The sequence below is a fragment of the Macaca mulatta genome, chromosome 13, assembly GCF_049350105.2.
Source record: "Macaca mulatta isolate MMU2019108-1 chromosome 13, T2T-MMU8v2.0, whole genome shotgun sequence".
Taxonomy (NCBI): domain Eukaryota; kingdom Metazoa; phylum Chordata; class Mammalia; order Primates; family Cercopithecidae; genus Macaca; species Macaca mulatta.
Genome location: NC_133418.1, coordinates 25,745,511 through 25,772,228, shown reverse-complemented (window position 1 = coordinate 25,772,228; position 26,718 = coordinate 25,745,511). Strand labels below are relative to the sequence as shown.

The window sequence follows — 26,718 nt, the reverse complement described above, 5'->3', positions numbered from 1 at the left end:
TCAGGCTAGCTGAGGTTTCTGGTCCTCTCCTTGTGCCTCTTCATATTCTTCCCCTGGTTTCAGCTGAGGGCCAGGGATCATAACCATCTTAAGGATGGTGCTTAGTGGGTGCCCATGGGAGAATGATCTTGCCATGCATTCTCCAGCTTCTATAGGGATTTGTCCGATGCTTTTCAAATACGGCATACTCCAGGCCATTCTTGGGTACATCTTCCCATCCATACATCAGCCAGCCAAACCAGTCACAGATGGTCAGAGTCTGCTGGGTGTGCATGCCTACGGTGACCTGGCCATATATGTTGTCCTGGTTCATCAGACTTGAACAGTGAACTTGAACCACAAGGTAGGGCTCTAAAGATTCTACGAAGCTCCAGCAGATGGTCTTATATTTGAGGTCTCAGATCATGTCTGGAAAACAGTGTTCAGGTACCAAGGTATGCAGTCAGTCATGTGTGAGTTGTTTAGACAAAGGTGAGCTTCAGTAAATATATCCTTAGCTTTTTCAGGGAAGTCCTTTGTTCTAAAATTGTCATCATACTCTTTTATCTTCTGGATTGACGATTGTGATGCCACATTCTTCTTCATTCGTTCAGTTCTCTGTTTCAGTCCTTCCTTTGAAAGAGATGGCATATGAGCATCACCTTCAGGAGGAACATAGGCATCAAAGATAGCAGCTGTACAGGCCAGATGTATGGGACGATCCAAAAGTTATGGAGGAATAACCAGTCCTGCTTTCCAGGCATGTTCCATAAACTCCTTTTCTGTTTTGTATTTAGGTTGGTAAATAGGAGGAGTGAAATGTTTTTTAGTTCTTACTGGAACTGAGTCACCAGAACTGGCTGACGAGACCACTAGCCCAAAACCCTTGATAAAAGAGACAACCCCTGAGATATGGGGGCTGCCGTTTTGTTCACACAAAGGCTGCTGGGAAGGTTTTTTTTGTTTTTGTTTTCGTTTTTCTTTTTTGTTTTGTTTTTTATAGACAGAGTCTCGCTCTGTCGCCCAGGCTGCAGTGCAGTGGCGCAATCTCGGCTCACTGCAAGCTCCGCCTCCCAGGTTTACACCATTTTCCTGCCTCAGCCTCCAGAGGAGCTGGGACTACGGGAGCCTGTCACCACACCCAGATAATATTTTTTGTATATTTAATAGAGATGGAGTTTCGCCATGTTGGCCAGGCTGGGCCTCGAACTCATAATCTCAGATAATCCACCCACCTTGGCGTCCAAAAGTGTTGGGATGACAGGCATGAGCCACCGTGCCTAGCCAATGTTCTTTATATTTTATCACAATTTTTAAAAACGAATGAAAGGCCAGGCATGGTGGTTCACACTTGTAATCCTAACACTTTGGGAGGCTGAGGCAGAAGGATCACTTGAACTCAGGAGTTTGCAACCAACCTGGGCAACATAGGGAGACCCTGTTTCTAAAAAAAAAAAAAAAAATTAATTAGCTGGGTGTGGTGGCACATGCTCCTGGTTCCAGCTACTTGGGAAGCTGAGGTGGGAGGATCACTTGATCACAGGAGATGGAGGCCGCAATGAGCTGTGATCATGCCACTGCACTCCAGCCTGGGCTACAAAGTGAGACTCTGTCTCAAAAAAGAAAAAAAAAAAAAAGGAAGAACTGATACATGCTACAATGCAGATGAACCTCTAAAACATGCTAAATGAAGGAAGCCAGACACAAAAGGTCACATATTACATGATTCCATTTATATGAAATATCCACAATAGGCGAACCCATGAAGTCAGACAGCAGATGAGTGGTTTACCAGGGCCTGAGCAGAAGGGAAGATAGTGACTGCTAATGGGAATGAAATCTCCTTTGCGGGTAATTCAAATATTTTGGAACTAGATAGAGGTGGTGGTTGTACAACATTATAAATATACTAAATGCCACTGAATCATACACTTTAAAATGGTTAATTTTACATGATGTGAATTTTATCTCAAGTTTAAAAAAAAAAACTTACTTGATACTACACATTAGTTGGGATTGAAAAAGAAAAATAAATAAATACTTGAGAATAAAGACAAAACATGGAGACTCGGTAACGACTAAAGAAATTGAATGACGGGCCAGGCGCGGTGGCTCACGCCTGCAATCCCAGAACTTTGGGAGGCCGAGGCGGGCGGATCACGAGGTCAGGAGATCAAGACCGTCCTGGCTAACACGGTGAAACCCCGTCTCTACTAAAAATACAAAAAAATTAGCCAGGCGTGGTGGCGGGTGCCTGTAGTCCCAGCTACTCGGGAGACTGAGGCAGGAGAATGGCGTGAACCCGGGGGGCGGAGCTTGCAGTGAGCCGAGATCTCGCCATTGCACTCCAGCCTGGGCGACAGAGCGAGAGTCCGTCTCAAAAATAAAAAAGAAAGAAAGAAAGAAAAAAAAAAAAAAACAAATTGAATGACTATTTGAGAATCTTCCCGCAAAGAATACACTAAACCCAAGTGGATTTACAAGTGAATTCTTCCAAATTTTCCAACACCCAAATGTGTAGTTGAGTGAAATGTCAGAAAAACATGTAATGGCTGGAGAGCAGAGTGTGGGATGGGGTGGTGCTTGGTGAAAGGCGGGCTGGAGAAAATGGGCAAGAACTAGTCATAAGAGTCTATCAGGGGGTTTGGACTATCTTGAGCGACTTTGGGAAGATTTTGATAGGTCTGAGCAGGAGAGTGAACCTTTGAACCTCTCTGCCTTATGTGGTGGGTTTGACTATAAATAATACTCTCAATAACCATTATGGGTATAACTTTTAATTTTTAAAAATTTATTTAAAGAATATCTTTGGCCGGGCGCAGTGGCTCACGCCTATAATCCCAGCACTTTGGGAGGCTGAGGCGGGCAGATCACTTGAGGTTGGGAGTTCGAGACCAGCCTGACCAACATGGAGAAACCCCATCTCTACTAAAAATACAAAATCAGCCGGGCGTGGTGGCGCATGCCTGTAATCCCAGCTCCTTGGGAGGCTGAGGCAGGAGAATTGCTTGAATCTGGGAGGCAGAGGTTGCAGTGAGCCAAGATCGCACCATTGCACTCCAGTCTGGGCAACAAGAGTGAAACTCTGTCTCAAAAAACAAAACAAAAAAAATCCTTGCACAGGGGCCATGTTAATATTCTTGGCATCATTCTCATTTTACTATATGTGCTGCTGAAGCGGATACCATATAACTTTTATAAGCTTTATTTGCCAATGCCTTTTCTTTGTTTGCTCTTTTCATTTTTTCTTCTATTCTTTTATTTATTTATTTTTTTAATATTCTTTCTAGAGACAGGGTCTTGCTTTATTGCCCAGGCTGAAGTGCAGTGGTGTGGTCTTAGCTCAGCGCAACCTCTGCTCCCAGTTCAAGTGATTCTTGGCTCACTACAGCCTTAAACTTTTAGGTTCAAGTGATCTTACCACCTTAGCCTCCCAAGTAGCTGGGACTGCAGGCACGCACCACCATGCCTGGCTAATTCTTTTGTATATTTTGTAGAGAGGGGGATTCCACCATGTTGCCCAGGCTGGTCTCAAACTCCTGGGCTCAAACAATCTGCCCACCTTGGCCTCCCAAAGTGCTGGGATTATAGGCATGAGCCATCACACCTGGCCTCTTCCATTCCTTTAAATGCAATCTAAGACATAATGACCAGAAGTTTTAAAAATGAGTTTTAGTTTATTAAGATTAATTCATCCTGTTAAACTGTTCATATGCCTATTAATTCTGTCCCAATCATGATTTTATTTTATTATTTTTTTTGAGACAGAGTCTCACTCTGTTGCCCAGGCTGGAGTGCAGTGGCGCAATATTGGCTCACTGCAACCTCTGCCTCCCAAGGTTCAAGCTCCTGCCTCAGCCTTCTGAGTAGCTGGGACTCCAGGCATGTGCCACCACTCCTGGCTAATGTTTGTATTTTTAGCAGAGACAGGATTTTACCATGTTAGTCTTGAACTCCTGACCTCAAGTGATCCACCTGCCTTGGTCTCCCAAAGTGCTGTAATTACAGGTGTAAGCCACTGCACACAGCTTTTACCTGTAATTTTTTTTTTTTTTTTTGAGACAGAGTTTCACTGTTGTTGCCCAGGCTGGAGTGCAATTGCACGATCTCTGCTCACCGCAACCTCCGCCTCCCAAGTTCAAGCAATTCTCCTGCCTCAACCTCTCAAGTAGCTGAGATTACAGGGATGCACCACCATGCCCAGCTAATTTTGTGTTTTTAGTAGAGACGGGGTTTCTCCATGTTGGTCAGGCTGGTCTCGAACTCCCGACCTCAGGTGATCTGCCCGCCTCAGCCTCCCAAAATGCTAGGATTACAGGCATGAGCCACCGCACCCGGCTTACCCATGATTTTAAACATAACTTGTTTTTTGTCTCTTTTTTCTAACTTTTATTTTTGTATTTTTAATATTTATTTATTTATTTATTTATTTATTTATTTATTTATTATTTAGAGACAGGGTCTCACTTTGTAACCCAAGCTGGTGTGATCATAGCTCACTGCAGCCCTGAACTCCCCGGGCTGAAGTGATCCTCCTGCCTCAGCCTCTGGAGTAGCTAGGACCACAGGCACAGACTGTCACAGCTGGCTAATTTTTTTTTTTTTTTTTTTTTTTACTTTTTAGTAGAGATAAAGGCTCACTATATTGCCCAGGTTAGCCTCAAACTCCTGAGCTCAAGTGATCCTCTCGCCTTGGCCTCCCAAAGTATTGGGATTACATGTGTAAGCCACCAAACCTGGCCTTTTTATTTTGGAAAATTATAAATATGCTCAGTTAGAAGGAATGGTGTAATGAAATCTCATGTAACAACATCCAGCTTCAACAAATTTCAAGTAATGGACAATATTTTCATCTATACTGTCACCTACTTCTTTACTTCCATTATTTTGAAATAAAACCTAGACATTATATATGTAAATATTTTATTATTAAACATAATCATGTTCCATTATAAAATGAAGTTACTAAACTTCAATTCTCAGGTGTCCGTTATGCATGTTTGTATATCATGCTCATTGAAGATATTCCAAAATTATCTTTTTTTTTTTTTTTTTTTTGAGACAGAGTCTCGTTCTGTCGCCCAGGCTGGAGTGCAGTGGCGCCATCTCGGCTCACCACAAGCTCCGCCTCCTGGGTTCACGCCATTCTCATGCCTCAGCCTCCCGAGTAGCTGGGACTACAGGTGCCCGCCACCTCGCCCGGCTAGTTTTTTTGTATTTTTTTAGTAGAGACGGGGTTTCACCGTGTTAGCCAGGATGGTCTCGATCTCCTGACCTCGTGATCCGCCCGTCTCAGCCTCCCAAAGTCCTGGGATTACAGGCTTGAGCCACCGCGCCCGGCCCCAAAATTATCTTTAAAACTAAAATATGGGCTGAGCACAGAGGCTCACACTTTTAATCCCAGCACTTTAGGAGGCCTAGGTGGGAGGGTCACTTGAAGTCAGGAGTTCAAGACTAGCCTGGACAACATAGCAATATTTTCTTTTTAAGGTAATTAATTAATTAAAATAAAATAAAATGTGGCATTTATATTTGGAACTTTGTTCACAGATGTCAGGAAAAATTATAAAATGCACCATTACCCATTTGAAAATAGCTTTTAACCTGGTTTCATCAAAAAGGTGTCTCTAAGAGAAAGAGTAACAGATATAATTAAAAATTATTTGTTAACTTTGTAAAAGCCTTTTTGATATATGTCTTAGGAACTGAAAGAGGGAATAACACTAATAAATTGGTAACACTTTATTTTCTTCATTGAATGATTTCTATTTCTTTGATTTTTTTTTTTTTTTTTTTGACATGGAGTCTCACTCTGTCGCCCAGGCAGGAGTGCAGTGATGGGATCTCGGCTCACTGCAAGCTCCGCCTCCCGGGTTCATGCCATTCTCCTGCCTCAGCCTCCCAAGTAGCTGGGACTGTAGGTGCCCGCCACCACACCTGGCTAATTTTTTGTATTTTTTAGTAGAGACAGGGTTTCACCATGTTAGCCAGGATAGTCTCAGTCTCCTGACCTCGTGATCTGCCCATCTCGGTCTCTGTCTCCCAAAATGCTGGGATTACAGGCATGAGCCACCGTGCCCAGTCCTTTTTTTGCTTTTCATATGTTGACTTGCTTTAATCCTCACAAACTACCCACAGGCTACCGAGAATCCTACTCCACCATGTTTCAGCATTGTGTAATTGGTATGGTTATCTCCCTGAGTTCTATCCCCGCCAACAAAGAGGTAGGATCCAAAATTGCCACCTATCTGGTCCAAGCCATGATGATCTCAAGCCTTCATTATTATAATAAATTTCTTTCTTTTTTTTTTTTTTTTTGACACAGGGTCTCACTCTCTCACACAGGCTGGAGTACAGTGGCATGGTCATAGCTCACGACAACCTTGACCTCTGGGGCTCAAGTGATCCTCCCACCTCATCCCTCAGAGTAGTTGGGACTACAGGGGCATGCACCACCACATCCAGCTAATTTTTAAACTTCTTCATAGAGACAGGGTCTCCTCATGGTGCTCAGGCTAGTCTGGAACTCCTGGGCTCAAGCGATCCTCCCCTCTTGGCCACCCAAAGTCCTGGGATGACAGGAATGAGCCATATGGCTGGTCAATAAAAGACTTTCAAGCAAAAATGAATTAGGATAAGATTCTGGGAGAAAAAAAGAAATATAAAATTTCCAACTTTACAAAGGTTGTTTATGTATTTTTCAGTGGCTGATTATAGTCATTGTGGAATTTAGATTACACTGGGTAAGTATAAATTAGCCAATCATATTTTAAAATTATGTATGTATGTATATGTGTTTACATATTCAAAAATCATATTTTTCAAACTAAACAAATTTAAAAATTGTAATGTCTATTATATACAATAGTATATAGGTTTAAAAAATTCTATCACAGGGTACATGAGCCAAAAATGTTGGAAGCCATTCCTCTAGATGGCCTATCTTCAGGAAAGTATAGAATCTTGGGAACTCCTCTCCCCTAACATCTGCCTTGAAATATTTACTGATTTAAAAAATTCTTTTTTTCAAGATTTCCTACCACAATGAGCCACTTGATCCACCCCATCAACCTTAGGCCCTCTTCCCTTTCTGGTTCAACAGTGCACCTGTCCCTGCCTCCATCTCTCTTACCCTTCCCCAAACTCCCTTCCCATCATCCTAAAGTCCAAGTCCCTCTCAGCCTGGTTGGAGCTCTGAGCTGCATGTAAACTTGAAAGGATTTATACCTTCATGACTAAAATGAACTTTTACTGCCATCATCTAAGTCACTTAATTGAAAAGTACATTTGTCCCTTGGTATCCAAGAGAGACTGGCTCCAGGACCTCCCTCAAATACCAAAATCTGTGGATGCTCAAGTCCCTTATATAAAATGGCATAGTATTTTGCATATAACCTACACACATCCTCCTGTATACTCTAAATCATCTTTAGATTTATTATTGTACCTAATACAATGTAAATGCTATGTACACTGTTGTTGTACTGTATTGTTTAGGGAATAATGACAGGAAAAAAGTCTGTGTGTTCAGTACAGACTTTTTTTCTTTTTTGAGACAAGATCTGTCTCTATCACCCAGGCTGGAGTGCAGTGGTGCAATCTCGGCTCACTGCAACCTCCACCTCCCAGGCTCAAGCCATCCTCCCACTTCAGCCTCCCGAGTAGCTGGTAGCTGGGACTACAGGTGCACACTACCGTGCCCAGCTAATTTTTGTATTTTTTTGTAGAGATGGGTTTTGTCATGTTACCCAGGCTGGTCTTGAACCTTTGTGAGTTCAAGTGGCCCGTCTCCGTCTCCCAAAGTGCTGCAATTACATGCGTGAGCCACCACACACGGACAGAAGCAATTTTTTTTCTCCAATTTTTTTTTTCTTTTTTCTTTCTCCAGTGTCAGTGTTGATCCACATATTTCCAATCTGCAGTTGGTTGATTCCACCAATGCAGAACCCACGGAAACAGAGATCTGACTGTATTGGACCTTGAATCATTCAGGTTATATCCAGAACAATCCAGGCAGCCTCCTGTATCTTTGTCTATGAGTGACCTAAGGCTGAAGGCTGACTTTGACCTCAAGGTGAGTGCCTGAAGGCATCAGGTAAACACAGCCCTTCAGGGCCACTCTTGTTTAATACCTCTCAGTGGTGCCAAATACTGCGGAGGACAAAACGCAGTCTCGCAATTTCCCTCCTTGACTGAGCCAACCTTACCTTACTAAACTCAGTGAAGGTCACTTTCCTCTTCTCCTTTCTCACTAAAGTCAATCACCCCACTGTCCTTCAGCCTCTGGTACAGGTCTAGCTCTCTTGTGCCCCTCTCCTCTGCCTTCACCTTCCAGGTCCTTTAGCCTGAAGTGTTTTCCAGACTCCTTCAGTGATTGACTGCCTGTTTCTCTTCCGGTTTGTTGCAGTTAGACAGTAACTGTCAAGATGTAAGATATCAGCCGGGCGTGGTGGCTCACGCCTGTAATCCCAGCACTTTGGGAGGCTGAGGCGGGCGGATCACAAGGTCAGGAGATCGAGACCATCCTGGCTAACACGGTGAAACCTCATCTCTACTAAAAATACAAAAAATTAGCCGGGTGTGGTGGCGGGCACCTGTGGTCCCAGCTACTCGGGGAGGCTGAGGCAGGAGAATGGCGTGGGCCCAGGAGGCAGAGCTTGCAGTGAGCCAAGATCGTGCCACTGCACTCCAGCCTGGGCGACAGAGCGAGACTCCGTCTCAAAAAAAAAAAAAAAAAAAAAAAAAAAGATGTAAGATATCTACCTATGAGCCCGTATAAATATTCATATAGTACCCCACAACATTAAAAGGATGCTTATTGCAACATTTTTTATTTTTATTTTTTTACACAGAGTCTCGCTGTGTCACCCAGGCTGGCGTGGAGTGGTGCAATCATAGCTTACTGCAGCCTTGAACTCTTGAACTCAAGTGATCCTTCCACCTTAGCCTCCCTGGTAGCTGGAACTATAGGCACGCCACCACTCGTCACTAATTTTTTATTTATTTTTACTTTTTATAGAGATGGGTCTAAGTTTGTTGCCCAGGCTGATCTTGAACACCTGGCCTCAACAAATCCTCCCACCTTGGCTTGCCAAAGCACTGGGATCACAGACATGAGTCACCACACCCAGCTCAGCATTTTTTTCTTTGTTTGTTTGAGACAGGGTCTTGCTCTGTTGCACAGGCTGAAATGCAGTGACACAATCATGGCTCGTTGCAGCCTTGATTTCCCCAGGCTCAAGCAATCCTCCTGCCTCAGCCTCCTGTGTAGCTGGGACTACAGGCATGTGCCACCATGCCGAGCTAATTTTTAGATTATTTTGTAGAGATGGGGGGGTCTCACCATGTTGCTCAGGCTGATCTTGAACTCCTGGGCTTAAGCAATTCTCCTGCCTTGGCCTCCCAAAGCGCTGGGATTACAGGTGAAAGCCGCCACACCAGTCTTTTTTTTTTTTTTTTTTTCCTTTTTTAATAGATAAGGGCTTTCGCTATGTTGCCCAGGCTTGTCTCAAATTCCTAGGCTCAAGCAGTTCTCTTACCTCCACCTCCCAAAGTGCTGAGATTATAGGCATGAGCCACCATGCCCAGCCTGGCCATTTTTTAAGAGAAAAAAAATTGTTAAGAATTTAAATGCCCTTCAAGAAAGGAATGATAAAATGGTTGTACATATGCAGCCATTAAAAAGAGTGAAGTAGATCAGTAAGTCCCGGCATGGGTAGAGGTCCCTGGTACTGAATATTGCATGTCAAAGAAAAAAATCACAGCACATATAGAGTGTGTTTTCCCATTCATGTAAAAACAGCAAAGCCACCAGTCTGTGTGGATATAGAAAAAGGTCCAGAGAGCCTCACACCAAGCAGGAGTGGAAGAATAGGAAAAAGAACATTTTTCTTTTCCTCTACTTATTCCTATTTTGTGTGAGCACTTTACAGTAAACTGTGTGTTTATGTAATAATAGAAATTTGAGGTAAATTTGAAGGCAAAGAGCTGTCTGCAAATTGGTGTCATGCTAGGGAAATATAACCTTCCAAAGAGATACCAAAAGTTTAAAGCAACCTCCCTGGCACCTCCTTGAGCTGAACAGGTAAGATGTGACCCATTGCCTTGGTGTTTGAATTGTCAGTTAGATGCTTACTGTCCATGGCCAGGCCCGGTGGCTCATGCCTGTAAACTCAGCACCTTTGAAGGCCGAGGCGGGTGGATCACTTGAGGCCAGCAGTTTGAGACCTGTCAACATGATGAAGCCCCATCTCTACTAAAAACACAAAAAATTAGCTGGGCATGGTGGTGGGCACCTGTAATCCCAGCTACTTGGGAGGCTGAAGGAGGCTAAGGCAGGGGAATTGCTTGAGCCCGGGAGGCGGGAGTTGCAGTGAGCTGGGATCGTGCCACTGCACTCCAGCCTGGGCGACAGAGAAGACTGGCTCAAAATACATAAATAAATAAATAACGCTTATCTTCCGGAACAGGATCACATCTTTTGACATAAAGCTGTTGGATGGCACATGAGAAATTGTCCCCATGGCCCAATCACCTCCCACCAGACCCCACCTCCAACTTTGGGGATTACAATTCAACATGAGGTTTAGCAAGGACCACATCCAAACCCTACAGTTAGAAATGGTTCATTTCTTCTTGCTGGGGTTCCCAGCCAAGGCAAAGCTTGTTTTTCTTCCCTGGGGCAAGAAAGGGAAATGGGGAGAGTGGCAGGGGCCGGGAGATGAGAAAGTAGAAGTAGAAGAATAAATGAATCAGGAGAATAAAGAAGAGAGGAGAAGAACAAAGGGGAGCAGATGGGAGAAGAGAGAAGGGAACAGGATGGGACAGGCAAGGGCAGAGGAGAGGAGAAGAAGGTGGAGAGGAAATGTGAAGGGAATGGAAGGAAAAGGAAAGGAGGAAATATGAGGGGAGAGGAGGAAAAGAGAGGAATTCTTATCACTCAAATTTTAGGTCAAAGAGGGGCACTTGAGAAAGGATGGAAAGAAAGAAGGGAAGACAAAACAGAAGAGAGAACAGAGAACAGGAATAAAAACTCAACCTGATGGTGACTACCATTTTAATTTCTAAGCCAAGTAGGAGGACAAGATGAATATACACTATAGGTTGTTTCTGAACAGCTGATATTTGGGAATGCTTTGCTTTCTGACCTCAGCCAGTCTAAATAAACCAAGGTGTCTATTGCTGCATAACAAATTATCCCAAAACTTAGTAGCTTAAACAACAAACATGTATTATCTCACACAGTTTGTAAGAGTCAGGAATGCAAGAGTTGCTTAGCTGGATAATTCTGGCTCAGAGTTTGTCATGAGGTTAAAGTCAAGATACAGCCAGGGCTGCAGTCATCTGAAGGCTTGACTGGGGCTGGAGAATCAGATGCTTCATCTACACTGACTACAGGCCTCAGTTCCTTGCCAGATGGGCCTCTCCATAAGACTGCTTGAGGATCCTCATGACATGGCAGCAAGTTTCCCCCAGAAGGAGTGATCCAAGAGAGCAAGGTAGAAGTCACAATGTCTTTTACGACTTAGCCTTAGAAGTCACAGACCATCACTTCTACCCTATTCAGTTGACTACACCCACCTTTTATACAGTGTGGAAGGGAACTGCAGAACAACAGGAATATCAGAATGTGGGGATCATTCAAGGCCATCTTGGAGGCTGGTAATCACACAAGGCAGAAGAAAAGTTTCTTTTTTTTGAGATGGAGTCCCACTGCTCACTGTCACTTAGGCTGGAGTACAGTGGCACAATCATGGCTGACTGCAGCCTCAACCTCCTGGGCTCAAGTGATCTCCCCACCTTAGCGTCCCAGATAATTTGGACTATAGACACTCAACACCATGCCTAGCTAATTTTATTTTATTTTAGTAGAAACGAAATCTTGCTATGTTGCCCAGGCTGATCTCGAACTGGGCTCAAGCAATTCTCCCACCTCAGCCTCCCAAAGTACTGGGATTACAAACATTAGCCACCTCACCTGGTCTAACAGATAAATTTCCGATGAGTGGTCTCTTCTCTAGCTCTTTACAGTGACTCAAGAATTAGTCTTGTCAAATCTCTCTGGGATGCTTATCACTCAGCAGTTTCTCTTCTAGCTGTATTCTCTGGAGATGTGTGTACTAATGGACAAGAATATCCCTAAAAGCATTATTCTTGGACAAAAAATATTTGATAGCCCAAGCACCATTCAGCAATTAACCACATAAGTTGTGCTATAGTTATATGACATAATACTCCAACTATAAACCCACTCTCATGATTAACCAACTATGGCCATATGCAGCAACCTAGATGAATCTCACAATGTTGAACAAAAGAAGCCAGACCAATATACACTGTGTTAGTTCCCATTTAGATAAAGCTTAAAACACTCAAATCTAAACTAAAATGTTCAGGGCTGCCTACTGAGGTGATAAAACTATAAAGAAAACAATGAACTTATCAGCATAAGACTCAGGGGAGTGACTTCTTTTTTGGGGTGATGGAAGGTGTTACAATCAGGAAGGGGCAGGATGCAGCTTCTGACAAAGTTTTATTTCTGTGTCTGAGTGCTGGTTACAACTGTTTCCTTTTACATAATACCTTAAGCCATAGATTTACGTGTTGGGCACTTTTCTGTATATGTATCATTTCACAATAAAAGGACTTTTAAAAAAATCTTAATGCTACGAGATCCTGTCTTAGAAAACAATCAACAATGATGATAATACTAATCAGCCTATCATGTGCACGTAGGCTCCATCCCTCTGCAGTATGGGTGATGGGGATTTGCAGCGAGTAGGGAAAAGCTTGTACCCTCAAATCAGTGACACGCAGTGAACCCTGACCCCTGGTGCCCACGACTGCAGAGCCTCACGTTTGGACGCTGGGAACTGAATCCCTATTGTGGTGACCTCTGAGCTTCTCCTTCCAGAAACCTTGATCCTGGAAGAATTTCAGTCTGGTTCTGCCATCATGGGTCTCCCCCATCACCCGTCCTTCTTTGCCTGCTCCCTCCCACCTCTTCCAATCCTAGCTTTTCTGAATTTCTTTTGTTAAGCTGACAGAAGCCATAATTGAGCCTCCTGACAAGAGCTGGACTGTGCTTTTCTCTCTCTTTTCCTTTTTTGCAATCTACAATGAGCCTTCCAAGTTCATTACCGCAGATGGTCCTGGTCAGGACCCAGGGCCCGATGGCAGAAGCTTATTATCCAGCCTCGGGGACAGTGAGAACTGGCTGGCAGCCGCAGTCATTCTGAAGCAGTCATGTCCAATTAGAAGAAACATTAGACACTTTCCTTCTGGAGCCCCATTAACAAATTAGTCGTACCACAAACTGAGAGAGACTGGATGGGACCAAATACCTTTTGACCACTGGATAATTTGATAATTTGGAGAAGAAACAGTGCAGAACACTGCTGTGTGTGTGTGTGTGTGTGCGTGTGTGTGCGTGTGTGTGTGTTATGTGTTGGAGGTAGGAGATAGCAGGTGGTTTGGGAGGAGGATTTGACCCCATATGCCTGTGCCACCCAGGAATGAAATGTTTCTAATATTAAGCTATGTCTGTTACTGGGTTAAAATGGTCAGGGATTTGGCAAGAATGGCCGTCTTTTTGTGGTCAGCATTTCATCCATGCTGGACTTGCTGGGTTGTAGAAGCTGGCACTGTGTTCTTATGAATTTTTGTTAAGTTTTAGTTCCAGGAAGTTTGTGGGAAGAGGGTTGGGGAATCCAAAACCCCACGTACCTGCTGTGATAAAATAATCTAAATTCACTATTTTAAAATTATATTGGGTTTTTAAAATATTGGCTGTAAATGACTTGCTCAGGAAAAGTACTAATTAGACCTCTGAGATTTTTTAAATTCCAAAATCTGAACCACAAATAAGTTTTTGTTGCTAAGGAAACCACTGCATTCAAATTACCATTGCAAATTTCAATTGCCATTTTAAGTTCATTTGCAATAGAGCAAAAGATTGGAGCAACTCCTCTGAAAGGGAGAGAGAGAAAGGAAGATGAAGTAAAAAGGAAAGGATGTTACTGGTGAGAACACAATTCCTGTTTTTGATCGATAGCTGAAGAACTAAGAAAATCTAGAAGCAGAGGACTGCAGACAAAGGCCATATGGTCTCTCATTCCATGACAGATTATCAATCCTGAAGTCTCCCATTAGAAAGATTCTTAGAGATTTTCTGCCAACTCCCATTCAGCACAGGAGTGTTCTTTTTATTTACTATAGATCTTACATATATAAACAAATAATAAGAGAATCATAACAACTTCATGCCAATATTTCAACAACCTAGATAAAATGGACAGTTTCCTTCAAAAACATAATTTATCTTATCTGTCATCAGATTAGAATTAAAAGAAGAAAAATTATTAAAAATTAAAAGAAAAAAGTAACATCAAAATTAACCCAAGGAGAAATTTTAAAATCCAAATAGTTTCATATCTATTAAATATGCTGAATTGTTGTTATTGTTTTTTGAGACCGAGTCTTGCTTTGTCATCCAGACTGGAGTGAGTGCAGTGGCATGATCTTGGCTAACTGCAGCCTCCGCCTCCTGGGTTCAAGTGATTCTCCTGCCTCAGCGTCCTGAGTAGCTGGGATTACAGGCGCCTGCCATCATGCCCAGTTAATTTTTGTATGTTTAGTAGGGATGGGGTTTCACCATGTTCGCTAGGCTGGTTTTGAACTCCTGACCTCAGAAGATCCACCCACCTCAGCCTCCTAAAGTGCTGGGATTACAGGCATGAGCCACTGGGCCTGGCCAAGAAAGTTATTTTTAAAAAGCAGTGCTGCAACTGTGTATCTTTTAAGGAAAAAAATTTAATCCCAACCCAATCTCATTCTACATGTAAAATTAATTTGAAATTAATCACAGACAAAACATGAAAACCAAAACCAGAAAGCTTCTAGAAACAAAACACAACAAAAAGCAATCTTGAAGTTATCAAAGATTTCTTGAACAGGGCACAAAAAATGTTAAAGAAAAAATAAATACATTTGACTTTATAGACACTTCTATTCTCCAAAGATAATAAAAGGGCAAGCCAGGGACTGGGAGAAAATATTCACAATGTGCATATGTAGAAAATGTCTTGAATCCCAATAAGAAATAATTCAGGCCCGGTGTGTGGCCCACATCTGTAATCCCAGCACTTTGGGAGGCTGAGGCGGGAGGATCACCTGAGGTCAGGATTTTGAGACCAGCCTGACCAACATGGTGAAACTCTGTCTCTACTTAAAATACAAAAATTACCCAGGTGTGGTGGTGGGCATCTGTAATCCCAGGTACTTGGGAGGCTGAGGCAGGTAAGTTGCTTAAACCTAGGAGGCAGAGGTTGTAGTGAGCAAAGACTGCACCATTGCACTCCAGACTGGGTGACAAGAACAAAACTCTGTCTCAAAAATAAATAAGTAAATTAATTAATAACAATAATTCATACAAATTAATAATAAGAAAACCAACTCTTTTTTTTTTTTTTAAGATGAGGTCTTGCTATGTCGCCCAGGCTGTTTTTGAACTCCTGAGCTCAAGTGATCTTCTCGCCTTGCAAGTGATCAGCTCAGGCTGCAGTGCAGTAGCTGTAGCCTCAACCTCCAGGGCTCAAGGGATCCTCCCACCTCAGCCTCCCAAGTAGCTGTGGAGGCCACAGGATCACTTCAGCTTGTATGGAAATTATATGTGTGATTTCCACGCGTATAATCCCTTTAATATTCCCAACGATTCCGTGAGGTTTCTGCTTGTATCCTCATCTTGGAGACAAAGAAAGTGAGATTCAAAAAGGTTCGGAGAATGTCTCAAGAATCCCTCCCAAAGTGCTGGGATTACAGGTGTGTGCCAACATGCCCAGCCCCCAACACAGTTTTTTAAATGTTTAAAATTCTGAACAGAAACTACCAAAAAAGATATGCAAATGGCTCATAAGCACATGAAGTTATGTTCAACATCATGAGTCATCAAGGAAATCCATATGAAAACGACAATAATAGCTAAGTGTTAAAAGACTGATAATTGCAATAGTTGACAAGGATGTGGAACAATGAGAACTTCATACACAGATCATGGGAGGGTAAAATGGTACAACCACCTTTGAACACCGATTTTAAGTTTCATACAAAAATGACACGGCTGGGCGCTGTGGCTCATGCCTGGAATCCCAGGACTTTGGGAGGCCAAGGTGGGTGGATCATGAGGTCAGGAGTTCAAGAACAGCCTGGCCAAAATGGTGAAACCCCTTCTCTACTAAAAATGCAAAAATTAGCAGGGCATGGTAGCAGGTGCCTGTCATCCCAGCTAGTCTGGAGGCTGAGGCAGAGAATTGCTCGTAGAGAATTGCTCGAATCCAGGAGGCAGAGGTTGCAGTGGGCCGATATCGTGCCGCTGCACTCCAGCCTGGGCGACAGAGCGAGATTCTGTCTCAAAAAAAAAAAAAAAAAAAAGGCAAAAACACCTATATTACGATCCAGCAAATTCCACTTCCAGGTAGCAGCAGATGTCTACAAAATCGCTTCCATATAAATGTTTATATAATAGTAGCTGCCATGTTCTGAATGTGTCCCTCTAAAATTCATGTATTGGAAACTTATTTTATTATTATTTTTTAAAGACAGGGTCTTGCTCTGTTGCCCAGGCTGGAGTGCAGTGGTGTGATCATGGTTCAGTGTAGCCTTCACCTCCGGAGCTCAAGCAACCTTCCTGCCTCAGGCTCCTGAGTAGCTGAGACCACAAGTGCACACCACGATGCCTGGCTGGTTGTTTATTTTTTGTAAAGATAGGTTCTCACTGTATTGCCCGGGCTGGTCTTGAGTTCCTGGGCTCAAGCCATCCTCCTGCCTAGGCCCCCCAAAGTGCTAGGATTACAGGCGCAAGCCACCATGCCTGGCCGTGTTTTGGAAACTTAATCCCTAATGCAACAGTGCTGAGAGGTAGGGCCTTTGGGGAGGTATTTAGACCAGGAGAGCTCTGGTTTCATGAATGGATTAATGCTGTTATAAATGGGCTTGATGGAGGAAATTAGACCCTTTTTTTCCCTTCCACTCGCTACCATGTGAGGACACATTGTTCCTCCCCTCTGGAAGATGCAGTGTTCAAAGCTCCATCTTGGAAGCAGAGAGCAGCCCTCACCAGATGCTGATGCCTTGATCATGGACTTCCTAGCCTCCAGAACCCTGAGAAATAAACTTCTGCTCTTTACAAGTTACCCAGTCTAGAATTCTAATATTATAGAAGCAAAAACAGACTAGAACAGTAGCTTTATTCATAATAGCCGAAAACTGGAAATCAACCAAAGGTCCATCAATGGGGGACTAGATAAATAATCTGAAGTACATCTACACGGTAGAATATTACTCAACAAGAAAAAAAAATGAATTATTGATAACATGCGATAACACAGATTAATCTCACAATTATCATGCTGAGTGAAAGAAGCCAGACAAAAAGACTACACTGTGTATTTCATTTATATAAAGTTCTATAGCAAGCAAAACTGATCTATGGTGACACAAATAAGGTCTGCCATGAGCTGGGTGAGCAGTCACCACAAAAGGGCAGGAGGGAGCTCTGTGAGGTGAAGGAAGTGTTCTACGTCTTGACTGGGTGGTGGGTAAATGGCTTTATAAGTACCAAAACAAAGCCAACTGACTACCAAAACAGGTCCCTCTCCTGTACATAACTATACCTCAATCAAGGTTTTATTGTTTGGTTGGTTGGTTGTTTGTTTGTTTGTTTGTTTGTTGAGACGGAGTCTTGCTGTGTTGCCCAGGCTGGAGTGCAATGGCGTGATCTCGGCTCCCTGCAACCTCTGCCTCCCGGGTTCAAGCAATTCTCCTGCCTCAGCCTCCAAAGTAGCTGGGATTACAGGCGTGTGCCATCACACCTGACTGATTTTTATATTTTTAGTAGAGACAGAATTTCACCATGTTGATCAGGCTGGTCTCAGGTGATCCACGCACCTCGGCCTCCCAAAGTGCTGGGATTATAGGCGTGAGCCACTGCACCTGGCCTTCAAATTTTATTTATTTATTTTTACATGGGTGGGACCAAATTAGAAAGAGGTATGAAGGTTGAAGAGGAGCTTGTGTTGCATCCTGCAGCCAATAAGAAACCACCATAGTTGCTTACCAGAGAGTGATAGGATGAAATTGATCAGAATCTTTTTTGTTTGTTTGTTTGTTTGTTTGTTTGTTTGAGACGGAGTCTCGCTCTGTCGCCCAGGCTGGAGTGCAGTGGCGCGATCTCGGCTCACTGCAAGCTCCGCCTCCTGGGTTTACGCCATTCTCCTGCCTCAGCCTCCTGAGTAGCTGGGACTACAGGCGCCCGCCACCGCGCCCGGCTAATTTTTTGTATTTTTAGTAGAGACGGGGTTTCACCGTGGTCTCGATCTCCTGACCTTGTGATCCGCCCGTCTCGGCCTCCCAAAGTGCTGGGATTACAGGCGTGAGCCACCGCGCCCGGCCGATCAGAATCATTTTAATTCACCAAATAGCTGTTGGGGCAAGGCATTGTGCTAGATAGTGCAGCAATTCTGATAGAAATAATACAAATAAAAGTCATTTATTCTTGTTACATTTTACCTGTTCCACAACCAATGCACTCCCAAGTACACTGAGTAGACTGGACATCACCCCCAAACAACCTGCTAAGGTAGAGGAGGAAGGTTTCTAAATCCCTTTTTTATAGGAGATAACTGATGCTTAGATTGGCAAGTGAGGAAGTGAGGACTAGACATTCAGATGACAAATTCAGCTCTTTTGTAATGTACACTTACACAGAGTTTAACAACCTACAGATGATTTTCACACATATAATCCCTTTAATATTCCCAACCACCCTGCGAGGTATCTGCCTGGATCCTCATCCTGGGGACAAAGAAGGTGAGATTCAAACAAGTTCGGAGGATTTCTGAAGAACCCAGAGCTAGTCAAGTTCAGAGGATGGTACTGGGACCTGGTTTTTGTGATTCCACATCTAACCTGGCACCACCTCACGGCCTCTCTGAGTCCTTGTTCTACGGATCAGAACTTTGCCAGGCCCAGAGCCACAGCTTCTGTGTGAGCCATCCCTGTTGAAGCTCCTCACAGCCTTCTCAGACCTAGGGATAGCCATTGTGGGCAGACTCGGGTCCCGTGACTCCTTCTACTATTTATTTATTTATTTATTTATTTATTTTTTAATTAAGAGACAGAGTCTTGCTCTGTTACCCAGGCTGGTGGAACCTCAGACTCCTGGGTTCAAGCGATTCTCCTGCCTCAGCCTCCAGAGTAGCTGGAACTATAGGCACCCGCCACCACGCCCAACTAATTGTTTTGTATTTTTGGTAGAGACAGGGTTTCACCATGTTGGCCAGGATGGTCTTGATCTCTTGACCTATTGATCTGCCCGCCTCGGCCTCCCAAAGTGCTGGCATTACAGGTGTGAACCACCACACCCAGCGAACTCCTTCCACTGTTTTCTTTTCTTTTTTTTTTTTTTTTTGAGATAGGGTCTCACGCTGTTGTTCAGGCTGGAATGCAGTAGCTGCAGCCTCGACCTCCAGGGCTCAAGGGATTCTCCCACTTCAGCTTCCCAAGTAACCGGGACCACACACACATACCACAATGCCCAGCTAATTTTGTTTTTGTTTTTGTTTTTTTTGTAGAGAGGGACACTCAATATGTTGGCCAGGCTGGTCTTGACTCCTAAGCTCCAGTGATCCATCCACCTTGGCCTCTCAAAGTGCTGGGATTACAGACAGGAGACAGCACCTCACTCACTCCTTTCACTCTTAAAACTGTCACAAAAGACTTGGTGTGTTCTTACCACCAAAAACAACAAAAAAGTAAATATGAGTGGTGATGGATATGCTCATTAGCTTGATTATGGTGATCATTTCACAATGTATACATATATAAAAACATCACATCGTACACCTAAAATATACACAATATTTATTTTTCAATTATGCCTCAATAAAGTTGAAAAAAATCATTTAATATGAAAGGACTTTTCTGGCCGGGCATGGTGACTCATGCCTATAATTCCAGAACTTTGGGAGGCCAAGGCAGATGGATTTCCTGAGCCCAGGAGTTTGAGATCAGTCTGGGCAACATGGTAAAACGATGTCTCTACAAAAAGTACAAAAATTCCCTGGACATTGCGGCTTGAGTCTGTAGTCCCAGCTACTCAAGAGGCTGAGGTGGGAGTATCTCCTAAGCCCAGGGAGTCAAGGCTGCAGTGAGCCGAGATGGTGCCACTGCACTCCAGCCTGGGTGACAGAGTGAGACCCTGTCTCAAAAAAAAAAAAAGAAACAAACAGAGAAACAGAGAGAGAGGGAGGGAGGGAGGGAGGGAGGGAGGGAGGGAAAGAAAAGAAAAAAAAGAAAAGAAAAAGGACTTTTCCTTTCTGGCTTAAACTAGGCTTTATTCATCTCAATTTCCCCTTCTCTCTCTCTCATTACCCCAAATCTTTATTTATTTGTTTTTTAATGGAATGATCCAGGAATTTGCATGCCATCCTGGTGCAGAGGCCATGCTAAGTTTCTCTGTATTGTTCTAATTTTTAGCATATGTGCTGTGGAAGCAAGCCTAAATCTTCATTGGTTTTTAAAAAATTATTATAAAAGTATGCATTCTTATTGTAGAAACAAAACCAAACCAAAGAAATATAAACATTTCTGACTTAGATTTGGGGGGAGTGGTAAATGCCTCTAATTTCAATAGGGAGTCATTTACAGTGGCAACAAATTACATAACACTGCTGTAAAAAGTATTGTGGTTGTTGAAAAAGTGACACCCTGGCCAGATCTGGTGGCTCACTCCTGTAATCCCAGCACTTTGGGAGGCAGAGGCAGGCGGATCGTGAGGTCAAGAGATTGAGACCATCCTGGCCAACATGGTGAAACCCCGTCTCTACTAAAAATACAAAAATTAACTGGGTGTGGTGGTGCATGCGTGTAGTCCCAGCTACTCTGGAGGCTGAGGCAGAAGAATCGCTTGAACCCGGGAGGCAAAGTTGGCAGTGAGCCGAGATCGCACCACTGCACTCCAGCCTGGGGGACAGAGCGAGAGTCCGTCTCAAAAAAAAAAAAAAAAAGAAAGATAAAGTGACATCCTGCCTGCTTAACTAGTCTCCATCATCATCACTCACTGGGCCCCTGAAGCCATGTGAGTTTGCAACCCCTTCTGTACGCTCAGTCCTCATCGATGGACTGGTTACTCCCCTCATTGGGGTGGGGGAAAATTCCAGCTAACATGTACAGGTCCCTGCTATGAACTAAGTGCCTTTCCATGTATTACGTCATCAGATCCCAGGGACTAGCCTTAGAGGAAAGGCACTGCTCTGCTTATTTTTCAGATAAGGGCATGGGTCACGTAGCCTGTGCAAGGTCAACACTAGTGAATACAGGACTCTAGTCAAATGTAGAAATTTAATTCTGAACCCTGTGCGTTTAACTCTAGACTGTACCGCCTCCCTAAAGAGACCCAAACCATGCCTTACAGTGACCTTGAAGGATAAACGCAGGTCCAGCAGAGGGTCTAACATCCAGGGAAACCTCCCTGGAGAGCTTGGGCTTCACTAGGGATTCTTGGCTCCAAATGGAATAAGTCCTGAATGGGTGCCTTTCGGGTTGGGTGACAAGCCAAGGGAAAGATATTCTGGGGGAAAGGGACGGGACAATAGGAAAGCAAAGTCTATTTAGCACACTCCATGTTGATTTCTGTTTTTCGAATCATCAAGTTTCCTTTCCTCCCTCCCTCCCTCCCTCCCTTCCTTCCTTTCCTTCTTTTTTCTCAATCTCTCCTTTTTCATCCAACTGAAACCTGTGGGAAATGCTGGTATCTTCCTGAGCTGAAACCTTTTAAAAAATTTTTTAATCTGATTTCAGAGAGGCATGTGTTGATCCCTCCATTGTCTATGATGGAACAAAATCTCAGACCCGTAATTATCTCTTCTCCTGGCAGGCCTTAAGATGAAACAGACAGGAAGACCTGAGCGGATTCTTCTCAGATGCCACCTCTTAGCACTGGGCTTTGCGAGCCTGTTATTTGGGGCGCTGCAGAAGGCAAGGCCCTATCCCGCCAAGGATCAATGGGAAAATAAGCAGTTGCTTGTGAATAGACTGCGGTCTCCTGCAGTTGTCAGGCCTCCTTGGTAATGGCTATTTATCCCCACTTAATTGCTACCTGGGTTCCCCTCATTCTGTGCTGGCTGGCACTTCCCACCACTGCCACCCTGGGCAAACTCAGGGCAGCCTGCAGAGGTGCAGCATGCCTGCCCGCCAGCCCCTTCACAGAAGCTGAAGATGCTGGTGACCTCAGCAAGCCTGCATCAGTGACACCACCCTTTACTGCCTCTCTACTGGGTGGTGTTACCCTGATCATCAATGCCTCGTGCCAGCTGTACTGGCTCAGCCCTGGGATCTACTTGCCAGCCATGCTTAGTGTCCAGGTGGTTCATGGGTAGACCTGAGTGATAGTACTTCTATTTGACAACAAACAGTCTGAAGCTGGAAAAAAAAAAAAAAAAAAAAAGGAAAGAAAAAAAAAGTGTGTTCCTGGAAAGTGGAAGAGCCCAGAGAACTTCAGAGAAAGGGCATCTAAGCCCATCCATGTCTGGATCTCATTATGTGATATGATAAATGGATACCTTTAAAATAAGAGAGAAAAACACATTAGTACCTAAGTAAAAATCCAACACAAAATATGATAAACCAAACCACACATTATAGCATGAGTAAATTTGACAAATATAAACTAGCTTGAACTTGGAAAATCAAATCCTGTAATTTATAATCATCAAGAAGATGATTCCCATCACGGAATGGGAGAAAATATTTGTACATTATCTACTAGACAGTGGCCTAGTATCGAAAATATATAAAGAACAATGACGGCTTAATGATAGAAAAAAACAATGCTAGCCTGACAAAGGCAAGGCAAAAAAAAAAAAGATAATCCAATTGAAAAAGATTTGAACAGACATTTCTACAAAGAAAATATACAAATTGGGCGGGGCATAGTGGCTCATATCTGTAATCCCATTACTTTGGGAGGCTGAGGGAGGAACCCTTGAGGCCAGGAGTTTGAGATCAGCCTGAGCAACATAGCGAGACCTCATCTTTACTAAAAGAAAAAAAATTAGCTGGGCATGGTGGCTTGTGCCAGTAGTTCCCACTACTTGGGAGGCTGAGGTAGAATGATGAATTGGGCTCAGGAATTTGAGGCTGCAGTGGGCTGAGACTGAGCCACTGTACTCCAATCTAGGCAACAGAACAAGTCCCTATCTCAAAAAATAAATTAAATCAATAAATAATGCACATGGCCAATAAGCACATGAAACAATGTTCAACACAATCATTGGGAAAATGCAAACCAAAATTACAATGGGCTACCATTTCACATCCACCAGGATGGCTATAATCAGACATATAGACAATAATAAGTATAGACAAGGAAAAATCAGAACCTCATACATTGCTACTGATAATGTAAAATGGTGCAGCCACTTACATGCTGGAAAAAGTATGGCAGTGCCTCAAAAGTCAAACATGGAATTACTATACAATCCTATGAATAAAATTGACCAGCACTTCTACTCTTAGTTCACAAGAACTGAAAACGTTATGTCCATGCAAAAGCTTGAACATGAATATTCATAGCAGCATTATTTACAATATCCAGCAAGTAGAAACAACCCAAATGTCTATCATCAGATAAATGGATAAATAAAATGTAGTACAGGTTGAGTATTCCAAATCTGATAATCTGAAATATAAAATCTGAAGCTTTTTGAGCACTGACATGATGCTCAAAGGAAATGTTGATTGGAACATTTAGAATTTTGGACTTTTGGATTTGGGATGCTCAACCAGTAAGTATAATGCAAATATTCCCAAATTTTTTAAAAATCCAAAATTTGAAACATTTCTGGTCCCAAACATTTTGAATAAAGGCTATTCAACCTGTGTATTCATACAATGGAATATTACAGAGTAATGAAAACAAATTTGGTATGATACATACTACAATGTGGATGAGCCTGAAAAACATTATGCTACAGGTGGACGTGGTAGCTCAAGCCTGTCATACCAGTACTTTGGGAGGCCAAAGCAGGAGTTTGAGACCAGCCTGGCCAACATAGTGAAACCCCATCTCTACTGAAAATGCAAAAATTAGCCAGGCATGGTGGTGCATGCCTGTAATCCCAGCTACTTGGGAGGCTGGAGCACCAGAATCTCTTGAACCTGGGAGGTGAAGGTTACAATGAGCCAAGATTGCCTGAGCACTCTGTCTCAACAAAACAAAAAACAAAACAAATTAATGCTGAGTGAAAGAAGCCAGTTGCGAAAGGCCAACCGTGTATGACTCTATTTACATTCATGTGAAATGAACAGAATAGGCAAATCCATGGAGACGGAAAGTACATTAGTGATTGCCAGGGGCTAGGGGAGGAAGAAATGGGGAGTGCTTGCTAAGGAGTATGAGGATTTCTTTTTTTGAGAGAGAGAGTTTCGCTCTGTCACCCAGGCTGGACTGCACTGGCATGATCTCGGCTCACTGCAACCTCTGCCTCCTGGGTTCAAGAGTATGAGGATTTTGGGGGGAGTTGATGGAAGGTTCTCAAATTAGACAGTGGTAATGATTGCACAACTTTATGAATACCCTAAAGGCCACCAAGTAGTACACTTCTAAAGCATGACTTTTATGGCATGCAAATTATATATCCATTTTTTTAAGTCTAAAGCACAGTTCTCTCAAACAGCTGACGGTCTTCAGTGTTCAAACACTGCTGTTCAACATCATCTAATTATCAATAACTTAGGTTTTTATTTTCTGAGGTGACCACAAATCACATTATTCTTGATGAATTAATTGATTCATGACCTCCTAAAAGACAAAAAATGGAAAGAAGTTCAGAAAATAAATAGCATTAATTATTCAAATTTTAATTAATAAGAATGTAAAACATTTTTCCTAAGCAACAAGGAAAATAATAGTCATGTCGGTAGACCTGGAGACACCTCCACACGATGATGTGACGAGTGACTTTAGGACTCAAACATGACACAAAGACTCTCATGTTCTGATTTGTTCACTTATTCATCTCTCAAACTACTACGGTTGTTAATATGTGCTGGGCCCTGGGGAGAGACTGTGAGTTTCCTCAAAGACCTCAGTGTCTAAGGTAAGAGGTAAACCTGTGACCAAATCCTTGTAGTGCCGAGGATAATGTGCTAGAAGGGTCATCACGCAATGTTCTAGGCCCAGCAGTGGCCTGACTGACAGTGCAATTGTTTTCACATACAGATATTCTCAAAGGTCCCAGAATCAGCCCAGCATTTAACTGCATTTCCTCTCTCACCAGCAGCATTTTCTCCAGGTATATGTTATTACCCCAAATCATCAACTGACAGCACAATCGTGACCTCTACAATGTTTTTTTTTTTTTGAGACGGAGTCTCGCTCTGTCGCCCAGGCTGGAGTGCAGTGGCTGATCTCAGCTCACTGCAAGCTCCGCCTCCCGGGTTTACGCCATTCTCCTGCCTCAGCCTCCCGAGTAGCTGGGACTACAGGCGCCCGCCACCTCGCCCGGCTAATTTTTTTTTGCATTTTTTAGTAGAGATGGGGTTTCACTGGGTTAGCCAGGATGGTCTCCATCTCCTGACCTCGTGATCCGCCCATCTCGGCCTCCCAAAGTGCTGGGATTACAGGCTTGAGCCACCGCGCCCGGCCTACAATGTTTTAAAAATGTGAAGTAAGTAGCCATGGACAGTAGCACATCACCTATGGGACCCGCTACTTGGGAGGCTCAGCCCAGGGGGATTGCTTGAACCCAGGACTTCAGGGGTGCCTTACACTGTACTATGATTATGCCTGTGAATAGCCACTGCACTCTAACCTGGGCAACATAGCTAGACCCTGTCTTTTAAAAAATTAGCCTGGAGTGGTGGTGCACCTGTAGTCCTAGCTACTGGGGAAGCGGAGATGGGAGGATCCTTGAGCCCAGGAATTTGAGGCTGCAGCCAGCTATGATGATACCACTGCACTCTAGACTGGGTGGCAGAGCAAGAGCCTGTCTTAAGAAAAACAAATAAATAAAAATTAAAGTTTTTTTTTTTTTTTTTTTTTTGAGACAGAGTCTGGCTCTGTCGCCCAGGCTGGAGTGCAGTGGCGCGATCTTGGCTCACTGCAAGCTCCGCCTCCCGGGTTCACGCCATTCTCCTGCCTCAGCCTCCTGAGTAGCTGGGACTACAGGCGCCCACCACCACACCTGGCTAATTTTTTGTATTTTTTAGTAGAGACGGGGTTTCACCGTGTTAGCCAGGATGGTCTCGATCTTCAGACCTCATGATCCGCCCGCCTTGGCCTCCCAAAGTGCTGGGATTACAGGCATGAGCCACCGTGCCCGGCCAAAATTAAAGTTTTAAACAAATCGGCAACATATAAAAAATAGTGGCCAGGCACAGTGGCTCATGCCTGTAACCCCAGCAACTCGGGAGGCCAATGTAGGAGAATTGCTTGAGACCAGGAGTTCGAGATCAGTCTGGGCAACATAGCAAGACCCTGTACTCTACAAAAAAAAAAAAAATTAGTTTATAAAAATAAATAAATAAATGTGTAATAACAATTAAAAGGTTTTAAATAAAAATCAAAATGTCTAGTTTCTTTTAAAAATCTGGGCTGGGTGCCGTGACTCATGCCTGTAATCCCAGCACTTTGGGAGGCTGAGGCAGGCGGATAACTTGAGGTCAGGAGTTCAAGACCAGCCA

At 43.4% G+C, this 26,718-nt stretch overlaps 1 non-coding gene and 1 pseudogene across 1 annotated transcript; both read right to left on the bottom strand.

Moving 5' to 3' along the window:
• LOC100423268 (large ribosomal subunit protein mL45-like) lies at positions 1-22,406 on the bottom strand (annotated as a pseudogene).
• LOC114671992 (U6 spliceosomal RNA) lies at positions 20,428-20,531 on the bottom strand. The gene has a single exon (XR_003722194.1). It is a non-coding gene; the product is annotated as a U6 spliceosomal RNA (small nuclear RNA).
• Positions 22,407-26,718: the final 4,312 nt, after the last annotated feature.